Genomic DNA, 12795 nt, shown 5'->3' with positions numbered 1-12795 from the left:
CCATAAACGGTCTGTGATAGAAAAAGAGCTGTCCCATCACCCCGCATCTGTGACAAGACACGCATTGCATTTTCAAGAGAAAGAGGCAATTAGTTGACACATGCAGGGAAGTTTTCTCCGGCTGGTGATATATACCATCTTTTATTTTTTAACTCCTGAAACTATAACATAATTGTATAGTGATCTATATTGACAATATTCCTCCCATGCCCACGTTTTATCTCTGTTTTCAAGACGAAATGAAAAAGGATATTCTCGAAAAACTAGCGAAAACAATGGAAAGCAAGACTTTATGCCAAATATAAACATATTTCTGTTTAGCAAATAGCAGGGGCAGAGAAAACATTCCCATTTCTCTTCTCACATAACAGAATGTTCTCTGCTTACTGTATTAGTTAACAAATTCAAGTCTGTTTATTTTGTTTGAAATTCCACTTCATCCATAAATTAGAGCGTTACACAATAACACCAGAAGGACAATATCACCATTGTTTGCTTTTACAATCATCTCAGCCCACAAAATTCTGTTCCATTGTCAGTTGCTGTCAGCAAGCCATTGTTGTTTTCCTCTACCCAGGGTCTCACTACTAATATCATTCAAATTATTTAGACACTCAGCAATGTTTTTGCTATCAGTGCAGACTTCTAAAGAGTTGGAGCCCCAGTGTGATGACCAAATCACCCTTGACTGTTTATCTTTCCACAGGCATTATTTCCCGCCCCCGAGTAGCTGAGTTGCAGTGTGTGCGGCTGGGGGGCGGGGGAGGGGGGAGAGAGCTTCCCCCGCTGAAACTGGTTTATTCCACTGGACAATGAAGCCTTTCTGTGAGCCTCTCTCTGGGCACGTACACAACGCAGCGGTTGGGGTGGTGGGGGGGACAGGCAGGTCATTGATAACAACAGTTCCCAGACTTCCTAGAGTAAGGAATTTTCAAATCCAGACATATATGCATTGTTTTATTTACCAATTCTCTGTACCTCCTTCCGTAGTGGCGAAAGAACTCCAGGCACTGGACCAAAAACAAATAAACAAACAAAAAATACATGTATGTATGAAAGGGAAGTTTCTCTGTCTCTCCCTGCTCTCCTTTGAATTATGTTCTTTTATTCATTCTGCATCTAGTTATTCTGAGTCTCCTGTGTTAGTCATTGGAAATAGACACGGTCCTTCCCCTCATGGGGGATACAGATGTTAAGTTGTTTCTAATTTTTTTTTAAGAGAGCTCCTGTGTGAATATGGATACGTGATATGTATTCTCCCATTTCTAAACACACAAGCGGTGATTTACTTTACATATACTCTTGTGTTTTGTTTTTTTCCTGTAACAGTACATGGAGGATGTTTTATTTTGTTTTTGTTTTTATTTTTTCTGTACAGCATTCTCCTTTCCCTTTCAAATAACACCCTGACTTTATCTTGGGGAATCACTTTCTCACTTTGCATGTTCCTTGTGGGAATGTAAGTCATCTGGTAATCAAGGGTTGGGCGCGAGACCCCAAACCAAAGGACTGAGGACTGAAACAATGATATCCAGACAACGTGACGGAGTGAAAGCTGATGTTGAGTGGTCTGGAGTTACTAATTTGTCATCTTCTCTACAACCTCCTGGCCATTCTGTGACTTATGATGCTCCAATTTCTTTTGTTTTCCCTCGAGCTCTCCAGAATTGATCTCTTCTGCTTGTTAACCAAGATGTTTAGCCCAAGACATACAGTCTATCAGCATACATACACCTATCTCATTCTTTGTTAGTATCTGAAAGACATCCGGGTCTATCCGTGTACTTGCTGCCTCCACTATCTGACAGCAGAGCATCCTATGAAACATTTTGTAAGCCAAAATGGTGTAAAATGAAGAAGCAATTACCATATAATTTATACAGAAAAATCTCGAGTGTTCCCAGACCCCGAAGATAACTTCTTAGGCTTTTCCAATACCTGAGGACACATCTTTCTAACAGATGAACAAAATAAATGGAGATAAAGCACAGATGCTTGCCAACACAGTTCAAAGTGATGGTGGCTGAATGCTGAGATGCTGAGTGTGTTTTCTGGGGAAGGAGCTGGGCTGGTGGGGTCTCTCTCCCCGGGCAGGACGTGCTGCCTCTGTAAGGGCTCCCTGCAAAGCACACAACACGATTTTCTCTTTTCAACTTTTCTAGCAAAAGTGAAAATCCTCTTCAGATCTCATTTGATTTGCAAAAAGAAGTACTAACGTAGGTCATTCATAAAAGCGAAGGGGCATAAAGCAAAGTTTCAGAAAGTGAGAATGCCTGGATCATAGTTTCTTTTCTTTTCTTTTTTTTTTTTTAAGATTTTATTTATTTATTTGACAGAGAGAGATCACAAAATAGGCAGAGAGGCAGGCAGAGAGAGAGAGGAGGAAGCAGGCTCCCCGCTGAGCAGAGAGCCCGACGCGAGGCTCCATCCCAGAACCCTGGGATCATGACCTGAACTGAAGGCAGAGGCTTTAACCCACTGAGCCATCCAGGTGCCCCTGGATCGTAGTTTCTTGAGCCGTCGCTTACTACTGGACATTTAAGATGTTTCCGGTATTCCGTCCACAGCTACTTCAGAATATACATCTACACACACAATATACTCTTGTATAGTCGTCTTTGGACAGATACATGTATATGTTTTGAGGGATAAATTTCCAGAAGTCAAACTGCTGGGTCAAAGGATATTTTTATACATTTTTAATAACATCAAACATTGCCGAAGGCCTTCACATGAGGATGATTGTGTTATTGTAACTATCAATCAAGAAGATAACTAATGAAAAAGTTTTAATGATGCTTTATTTGTAACAACTCTTTATGGTTGTCAAATGAAAATGGAAGTCTTGCTGAACTTAGAAAACTGGGAAGATAAACGTAAACACACAAAAAAGCCAACCACCAAATGGCTTATGATCGTCTCACCCACAGTGGTAGAATTGTATCTGCCCATTGTCGTTACATTTTTGTCCAGTTCTTGCAAGTGTTTGTAAAAACGATTAGTATCAACAAGCAATACCATCATAGCTAGAAGTAGAGGCCATTCAATGCATGTTTTGAATTCTGAATATGTGGGATTTTTCTACTTACATTTTTTATTTCCAGTTTAATTGCTAGTGGTAAGAGAACCTAGTCTGTATGGTTACAGGGTTTTCCAGTTTGTTGGGACTTGCTTCATGGACCCCTGTATGTTCCGTTATCATTGCATTTCTCTGTGTCTTTGAAGAGTATGGTCTCTACTTTTGAGCAGTATTCTTTGTACTTGGTTCAAATTGGGTTTGCTCATTGTGCCATTCAAATATGCAACCTTATTGATTTTCTTTGTCAGTAACAGAGAAAGGTATGTTAAAATTCCCTACTATGATTTTTTGTCTGTTTCTTCTTATAATTCTGACAGTTTTTGCTTCACATGGTCTGAGGCTCAGTTGTTAGGTACATATAAATTTAGAATAGTTGTATTTTCCTGGTGGGTTACATATTGATTATTAAAATGGTTCCTCCTCAACTCTAGTTGTATTTTTGACCTAAGTGTGTTTTTTGTTATTTCACAACTTTCCTTTTGTTAGTTTATATGGCATAAAATTTTCTTCTCTTTAAAATTTTGCTTTTAGCCTATCCCTTGTAAATAGCTTGTAGTGAATTTGTTTTGTTTTGCTCTTTAACCTAGTCGAATAGTCTTTGTCACTTAAATAGAGCATTTAGTACATTTATAGTTAATGTAATTACTGATATATTACAGAATGTTTTTGGTCTAGCCTGTTCTTTTCTTTTACTTTTTTTTTATAATATTATTTTGGGTTAGAGAGTTCTGAATCATCTCATATTTTTCTCAAGGAGTTTGAAAGTTTTATTGACATTCTTCTGTTATTGATATGGTTATTACATCTATTCTTGACTTAACAAAGTAAATTATTAGTATTTTTAACTTGCTTATGGATAATCTGAGGACTTTAATGCTAGCCACTTTAATGCTATTTATCCCCTATGAATTAATATGACATTGTGCACTTTAATCTTATACATGAGAAAAGCAAATTAAACATTCGAGTTGTTGTTTTGTATAGTTACTATCCATTTTGACATATCCACCTATTTTCCATTTTTGCTGCTTTTCAGTCTTTTCTCCATCTCTATTCTTTCATCTGGGATAATCTTTCTTCCATTTAAAGGACCCTCTTTAATATATTCTTTAGTGAGCATCTGCTGGTGACAAATTCTTTTAGTCTTTTAGAATGAAAATGTCTTTATTTTGCCTTCATTGGGAATTAATTTTTTTAATTTGCCAGTTTGACAAGTGATAATGGTATCATACTGCTTTAATTTGCATATATTTTATGTATTTACTACCTATTCTCTTTCTTCTCTTAGGTATTTAATTTCTTTATAAAGTTAAAAGCAATTTTTTTTTTCAGGAGACGAGGAAAGGCTAAAATATTCACATAATTGAGATGAAGGTAGTAGGATCTATGTTTTTAGCAATGGATCTGCTTATTTTGCAGGTGTGTCCCTGCACACACAAAGACACAGGGATCTAAGGGCTGTTTCTGGCTAAAAAATTAACTCTTCATATGGACAAGTACATTATTAATGACATCAAGGCTTTTAAACCATTCCTAACAGTCACTCTTATTTCACATGGCCAGCTCCTGGACCAACTTTTCCACAACTGTGTGACACCTTGGACATTTCTCTCTCTTCCCCTACAATGTTTCAGAAGAGGTACTCTTTCTTCTGAGGTTGTTTTGGAGGGAAGAAATAATCTTAGGTCAATAAAGGCTCACCATTCAACCAGGCATTTGACTTTGAGCACTTGCATGAAGAGTTGTCTTCATTCCCTGATCCATCGTGCCTCCATTTAAGTTATATATTTTTGAGTAAGAGAGCACCCTCAAACTAGTGGCTTGAAACAATTATGAAGTATTACCCTTCCCAAAATTTGCATCAGGAATTCTGGTAGAGCTCATCTGGGCAGTTCTTCTGTTCCATATGGGTGGGCTGGGCTGGGCTGGGCTGGGCTGAAATGTAGAAGATGTGACTGCTTGTCTCGCATTCCAGTTCAGTACTTTTCCATGTGTCCTTTCTTTCTCCTTGTGTGTCTTCTCATTTACTATTCTGGCCTAAACTTCTTTAGAGCTTGACATCTGGCTTCCTACATTGAAAGTGAGGCCCTTAAGAGGTCCTTTGAAGACCTTGAACAGAGCTGACAGAATATCACTTCCACCATTATCATTAGTCATAGCAGATCACAGTACAGGCCCAGATTCAGGGGAGGGGAAATTGAATCTACCTCTTGGTCATTGGTGTGGCATGTGCACCCAGGAATGGAAGAAATTGATGGAAGCCATCTTTGGATACTATTCACTACTCTCTGTTAGCACGTATTTCATATTTCTTTTCTGAAGACCAGAACACATTGCTTCTTTCAAACTTGTATTTATTTTAAAGCATAAATTAGAACATGAGTCGCGCATATGCTTACCCACTTGGTCCTCTCCTTATTGACTAAAGATAGAACAGACTTGTTCTAAACAGGCTGCAGTTAATGCAAAGTATGTAGGCCACCCCTATAGAAGCTTGCTTTATAATCAAGAATTCATGTAATGTTTCAGTTTTTCATTTGCTTTCAGCCCTCCCGGTATTAGCCAATAAAAGAATTATAGTTTTAATAACTAGTTGACACAGCTGATTTTATCGATTTTAATAAATAATCAAACATGCCTAAAAGCAAAAACATCAAACAAATGATTTAAATCCCTAAAACCTTGCCTGTGCTAATCACGAAACTCAGTTAAATGACTAAGATAAAAACAGATTAGTGTCATTAGGCAAAAAAAGAACACGTACCAATTACAGAATATAAGTCTTATCAGTTTGCTTAATAAAAACCTGCAATGCTAAACGAGCAGCTGCGCTCATACACATTTGTGCAGTGCTTCAGCCTCTTGGGTTAAATAGTCATCCAAGGGAAACCGATAACCATAGCGAACAGAAGAGCAAGAGCATATCGATTGAGTGCCTGCCCTTCCCTCCCCCTGTCCGCTCTTTTGTAACTCCATTAGGAGTCCTCTGAAGTTGAGGCAGATGGGAACTGAGATTCACAGAGATGAAGCAAGTAGTTCAAGGATGTACAGCTTCTGAGAGATGGAAGTGGGATTCAAACCCAGGACTCGATGCTTCCCAAAGTCCCTGTGGTTTCCTGTTCCCATGCTGCCTCTCAAAGGGTGCACAGTTGTACCTGGGACATACGACTGGGGTCATCCTGGGGCCAGTCTCTTCTATTGTCTGTTGGTGCTCTCGACAGACAATGGAACAGGGATGGATGCTGCTTACATTGATGTCATTATCATGTCTTAGGGTTTCTGCTAAACCTCCACGACTCCATTTCAATAACCTATTTATAATTTCATCCTATGTAATCTTGTAGGAATAATTTGTTTCTGAGAAATATACATAATATAGAACACTGGCTTTTACACTTTGGGTAAAAGTGTTACTTGGTGTTACTTGATGGCTCTTTCCTTTTTTGTGCTTTGGCTTCTTTGACGCTGTGGTGAAGATTCCTGAGATTCATGCTTCTGAATGCTTCTAATGCTTCTAAATTAAAGTATATAAGAAAACACAAAGGAAGCCCATTTTATTGAGATATGATTTAATTCAGTACCGGAAGTTAATTTAGCTCAAACAAAAAGGGAAAACATGCCATAAGTGAAAATGAGCTTATTGGTGTAAAGAACTAGAGGAGCCATTAGCCCACTATGGCCCAGGGGCCAAATCTGGTCCATTACCTGTTTTTGCTAAGTTTATTGGAACACTTTTATTTTCAATTATTTACGTATCATCTATGACTGCTTTCTAAGGAGATAAAAAGGAAAAACAAAAAGTCTCCTATTTTCTTATACAGAGCAATCCACTTCTCCCTTGCTTGTCTTCTAAACTCCATTCCGGACCTTCTGTGAATGCTTAAGGATTTGGTCAAAGCTTTGGAAGTACCTTCAGTTAAGGCCTCGCCATTGACATTCTTAAATTTAGCCCCAGTATGTAGTTGGGGAGAGGTTTTTATTATTATTATTATTTATTCAAGATGTGTATAATTTGTCTGTAATCTTCAGAAAAGTCTACTTTGGCCCATAACTGTTTTCATTTAATCTGAAATTCAAGGGAGTGAAGATATCTCAGAATTGCATGGGAGACTGAAATGAACATAGATTTAATTTTTTTTATTTATTATAGAAGTGAAGTCCATTGGTTAAGAAGTGGCTGAAAAGAAAACTGTGGGTATTTCAGTTCCATTTCCCTAATTGCCAAGAAAACAAAGATTGGAAAAATCTGATAACGCCCATTCAAACATGACCTGGGCGGGGATCCAAGAAAGCTAGCTATAAAACAAATAAATCACTTGCTATTAGAAGGCATGGAAAGCTCAGGGATCTCAGACCTAAACAAGGAAATAATCATTATTCATATTGTGTTTTAAAACACAATCATTAAAGAGAGCTCTCCGGAAACTTACTCTGGAAGTAGCAGATGAAATTAGTGGCTACAGGGCCCACACCTGACTAACCACAACAGGGTCTAAAGTTAAAAGGCTATTCATATGACCTTTGGCCCAGAAGAGACAGGGCCAATTATCTCCACCCCTTTGCCCGAGATCCCTGCCAGACAGCCCCAGGGACTGCTGCTTCCTTCTCAAGATCCTGGGCTGGAGTAAACAGTTGCTATTTTACTGAAAGCCTGAGGCTTGGAATTATTTTCTAGAAGCAGTGTCTGGAGGCCTCTGGGGAAGCTGAAACTTCCTTTGCCTACTGTGGTGGCTAAAATAACATCTCCTCAAAGATGTACTCGTTCTAATCTTTGGAACCTGGGGGTGTGTTATCCTACATGGTAAAAGCGACTTTGAAGATGTGATTACGTTAAGGAACTTACAGTGGTACATTGGATGTCTAGGTGGTCCCAGTGTCATCTCAGGTGTCCTTATAAGTGAAGAAGAGAGGCCAAGAGCCAAAGTCCAAGAGAGATTTGAAGATCTACATCCCTGGCTTTGGAGATGGAGGAAGCGGCCATGAACCAAGGATGGAGAAGCCTATAGCAGGGAGAAAAGGCAAGAAAACAGATCTCCCCTGGAGCCTCCAGAAGGAACACAGCCCTCCTGACCCATTTTAGATGTGTGACCTCCAGACTGTAAGATAATGCACTTGTGCCACTTTAAGCCACTCAGTTCATGGTAATTTGTTAAAGCAATAATAGGAAACTAATACACTCACTTGCCTCTTTCCTCTCTAACTACAGGAGTCTTGGTATGCTTCAGGCAAATCAGAAGACATGCATCAGATTACAGTTTAAAAGGTGCAATTTTGTGTGTGATAGAAAAGTGGGGTTTTGTGTGGCAAATTTTCTGCTTCTTTAGATTTCAATGAAAAATTGGGATTTATCTGTTTTTTTAGAAGCTCTGGTTTCTTATGTGGGAGGGATGGCATAAGGATCCTTGGGCCTCTTCTATTTTGGAAGGAAGCACTGTTATTTCTTTTTATCTACCTTAAAAGGCCAAGGAAAGAAGAGGGTAGATTGGCCAAGTTTGCACACTCTGGAGCAAGACCATCTGGTTGTGAAAGATACTGAGATTTTATACAAGTAATTTCACATCGGTCTCTCCATTTTTTATTAAGAATAATAGTATCCATCTGATAAATTATTTATGTAAAAACTTTGAAGGTACCTAGAGCATGGTACATGTGATGATAAAGATAAGGATGATGGTTAGCTATCTAGGTTTTGATTCTGGCTCCCTTATTAAGTTTGTAATCTTGCACAATGTTTTTTCCTCTGAGCGAATCTTGAATGTTTTCATCTATAAACTAGAGATAATGATAGTAACCACATCAAATGTTGTTATGAGAATTAAGATCACACATACAAAGCATGGGGCACATAGTAGCTGCTCAGTAAACTTGAGACCCATTGTAGTCAGAGGCGATCCAAGCAAAGGAGGCCATGAGTCAGTCTCCCTATGATACAATTCTTCATCTTCCTTTATTTGGCTTTTTCCTTCCCTAACTTTCAGGATAGTAAGATTAAAAGGACTAAGAAAGGCACTCTTACATTCTTATTCCACAACCATGCACCTCAAAACTGGGGTCCTTAGCAATGAGTCAGGTGGGTGAGAAGGCACTAGATAAACATGATACATCTTCCTGGAAAGTCAACTTTACCGAAAGGTAAATAATTTAACATATTTTTCTTTTAAAACAAACATGGATGTATTATGAAGGAGAATGCAAATTTTGCATGAATTTTTAAGAACAGGAGTGGATTATTTAGCCACTTTCTTATTGAAGCTTTAGAAACCCAACTCAAACTGGCTTAGGCAGAAAAGACATTCCTGCCGCTGTAATTTGAGACTTTGGATTGGGCTCCATTTCAGGGTATGCCTGGGCCCCAGGGCTCCAACACTGTCATCAGGAATCTTTACTTGACCATCTTCCAAGTCTGTTTTTCTCCAGGTTTTATCCACAGGACAGAGGAAATCTAATTGGCTAAAGTAACCTGCTTTCCAGTGAGGGTAGAATACCTGAACCATTATCCTGACATTTCCCCCACGTCCTGGCCCAGGATGTGGACATGTCTACAAAGAAAATAAAACACATCCTGGTCACTGAAGAAGGCAGAAAGAATTACAAGCGCAGTCAACGCTACTACAAGGAGACTTCCGAGAGATTGCTTGCTTCTAAAGACCACGATCCCTATTTCCTTGGGATATAAATATATTCTGTGCTGGGACACATTTGCCTGATGTCTAGGCAAAAAGACTGTCTTTCTCTGAGCCTACACGTTCCAGCCAAATCCAAATGCCCTGGTTCTGCTCTGTGGGGTAGAGAGGGGAATGAGCACACAGACTCTGACTACCTTCTCCATCGAGCCTGAAAAGGGGCCACTCATGGAGAGTATGCTTGGGAACAGCATCAATCGTCTTGACTCTCCTCCGACCCCCAGTGTAACTTTTGGCCTTGAGCCTCAAGAATCTATGTGGGGGGGGGCACCTGGGTGGCTCAGTGGGTTAAGCCTCTGCCTTCGGCTCAGGTCATGATCTCAGGGTCCGGGGATCGAGCCCCACATCGGGCTCTCTGCTCAGCGGAGAGCCTGCTTCCTCCTCTCTCTCTCTGCCTGCCTCTCTGCCTACTTGTGATCTCTCTGTCAAATAAATAAAGAAAATCTTTAAAAAAAAAAAAAGAATCTATGTGTGAGTTTGAGGGAAAAACTTCTTCATAGAAGTCAAGTGTGTGATTTTGTGTGAGTTGTTCATTTCTCTGCATCTGCCGAGGACTTGTAGCTTCAGTTGAAGATTCAGAGTTCTGTGTCCTTAAACATTATACCTACATTACTGAGAATGATTACAAGTTTCTAAATTCCTCCCTTAATTAGATAATGCAGACCAGGGTTCCTGAATCTATGCAAGTTAAGACAAAAGAAGCAAATCAAGATGAAAACCATCTTGGGACTTGCCGGAGCATTTTCCTAAGTGTTTAGGAGACCACTAATCCTATGAAATGCTCTGTGGAAAGGGTGTTAGATGGTCAAAGAAGTTTCTCTCTGGAGAGCTTATATTCTATACGAGCACATTAAAGGCTCTGAGAAGTCTTGCAATAAGGTGGCCCGGTGGTGTGTCTGATTAGTCTTTCTCACGACGATTAACACCTTGCATAACAATTATTCAAATTTAGAACACTTGGTGAGAAAATGCTGCCTCACGTCCAGGAACTGGAGGCTCTGGAATTTCTCGCTGGGTTCCTCAGTCATAGGCAAGGAGTATGCGGAGCCTTGATATCCCGTGTGCATCACAGCCACGCCAAAGCTGGCATTTCTACCGGGTCAGGACCCTGAGCTGAGCACCGGTTGTGAGTAATTATGTGATTAGACAAATCCCTGGGTGAATCTTGGAGAAATGAACACTGAGCATATATATATACATTTGGGTCTACAAGTTATTTGTTTATCCTTTCTTTTAATGTTATGTTCCTCCCAAATTCATGTTTAAACCAAACTTTCAAGGTGATAGTATTGCGGGGGTGGGGGGGCACTCTGGGAAAGACTTAGGTTTATGAGGGTAGAGCCCTCATTAATGAGCTTAGTACCTTTACCTAGAAGCTCCCTGTTGCTTCTACCATTGGAAGATGCAGCTGGAAGGCAGTGAGCCGGGAAGTGAGCTCTCACCAGACACCATATCTTCCCCCACCTTGATCTTGGACTTTTCAGCCTCCAGGAAGTGAGAGATCAATTTCGGTTAGAAGCCAGCCTGTTTGGTTATGGCAGCCCCAAACTATGGCGTCTCTGGCAGCAGCAAATGAGGCCTGGCCACAGGCAAACTTGTCAAGGAGGGGTATTTATCTCCACTCCCCCCACCCCTGCCGTGGGGGATCCAGCGGGTTCTGCAGCCTCCGCTGGGTGCTGCTCTTTCCCTTTCCCACTGGCTAATCAGAATAGTGATGATAATAAATCATCACCATCATCCCCCTACCCGCTACTGTTGATAGAGCTCCTTCTCCAATTCACGAGGCACGCTGCAGAGGAAGCCCTCCCCAGCCTCAGGAAGCGTGTTGTTACAGAAACATACAGTTACTCACCAGTGAAAGGATTGAGACTCTAAGGTTGAAGCGAGTTGCTGTGTTCCATAGAGGGAGATAATGACGGAACCAAGTTTTGAAAGTGTTGGTGGTAGCCGGGGAAATGTTCTTCCCTCCTAGTTGGGATATTTGCCTGTAAGAATTTGCTTTCTGGAGATGATGATGTCCTCCCTTGGAGGAGGCACTAAAAGTGGGAATTTTATGTTTCGAGGGAAATGACTTCAGAGATCTTTCTCTTCTCACCACATTGTCTGTGCAAGGAAAGAATTGCTTGTGTGTGTGTGTGTGTGTGTGTGTGTGTGTGTATAAGGCCAGGAAGGGAAGAGAGGACCTCAGGAGATGCATGTACAAGGCTACAAAAACACCTTGCCTGCTATTCTAATTAGTATAATGAGTTTTCGTTTTCAGTCAAAAATGTACATAATTTTTTGTATTGGATTTTCTTTTATTTTTGGTTGACCTGTTTACTTTTCATGAAAGAAGCTGGCATCTGGCCTTTCAGCCTTGTTAACCTTTGGCTGTTTTCATAATCGTTCACCCTGTTTTTACAAATTTTAGTGTATAAAGAATACAAGGTATACCAACTTATAAAATAAAACATCTGTGGCAAAAGTAAAGAAATGGCAAAATGCTAAAAAAGCAGTCCAGAAAAATATAGCTTATTTAAATGTTGCCAAATGGATGTCTACTCTACCTGATTATAATTTTTTACTTTTCAAAACTTGCCTTTGATTTTCTGTAATTAATTGTCATTAAGGATCCAAATCATTTTTTAGTGCAACGCCTCAAAGGATTTCTCAGATTGTGGCGATATTAACAAGAGAAAAAGTCAGCATTATTATATATTTTATTATTTCGGGATTGTTTTCAAGCCACTGGAGTAATTGGCCTGTAGACTGTTCCAATTAATAAGGTTTTTAAATGCACTTCTACAAATCTATTTTTTGGAAGCAAAAATCTTGACTTAAAAAACTTGCTCACAGCGGAGGTTTATTGCTATACATGACTAAAGCCTGGGAGCCATTTCTTTTTTAATAATTATTTTCAAAGAAACCTGTGAAATCTTCGTCAACACTTTTAAAGAAGTAGTCCCTATCAGGGAGAAGAAAGACTTTGGGATCTAAACCTGTGTTAACCACCCTGGTAGGTGACAGAGTCTTGTGTCACCTGCTGAGAGGTAG

This window comes from Neovison vison, chromosome 6 (assembly GCF_020171115.1).
Source record: "Neovison vison isolate M4711 chromosome 6, ASM_NN_V1, whole genome shotgun sequence".
NCBI lineage: Eukaryota > Metazoa > Chordata > Mammalia > Carnivora > Mustelidae > Neogale > Neogale vison.
Note: the sequence above shows the minus strand (reverse complement) of the source record.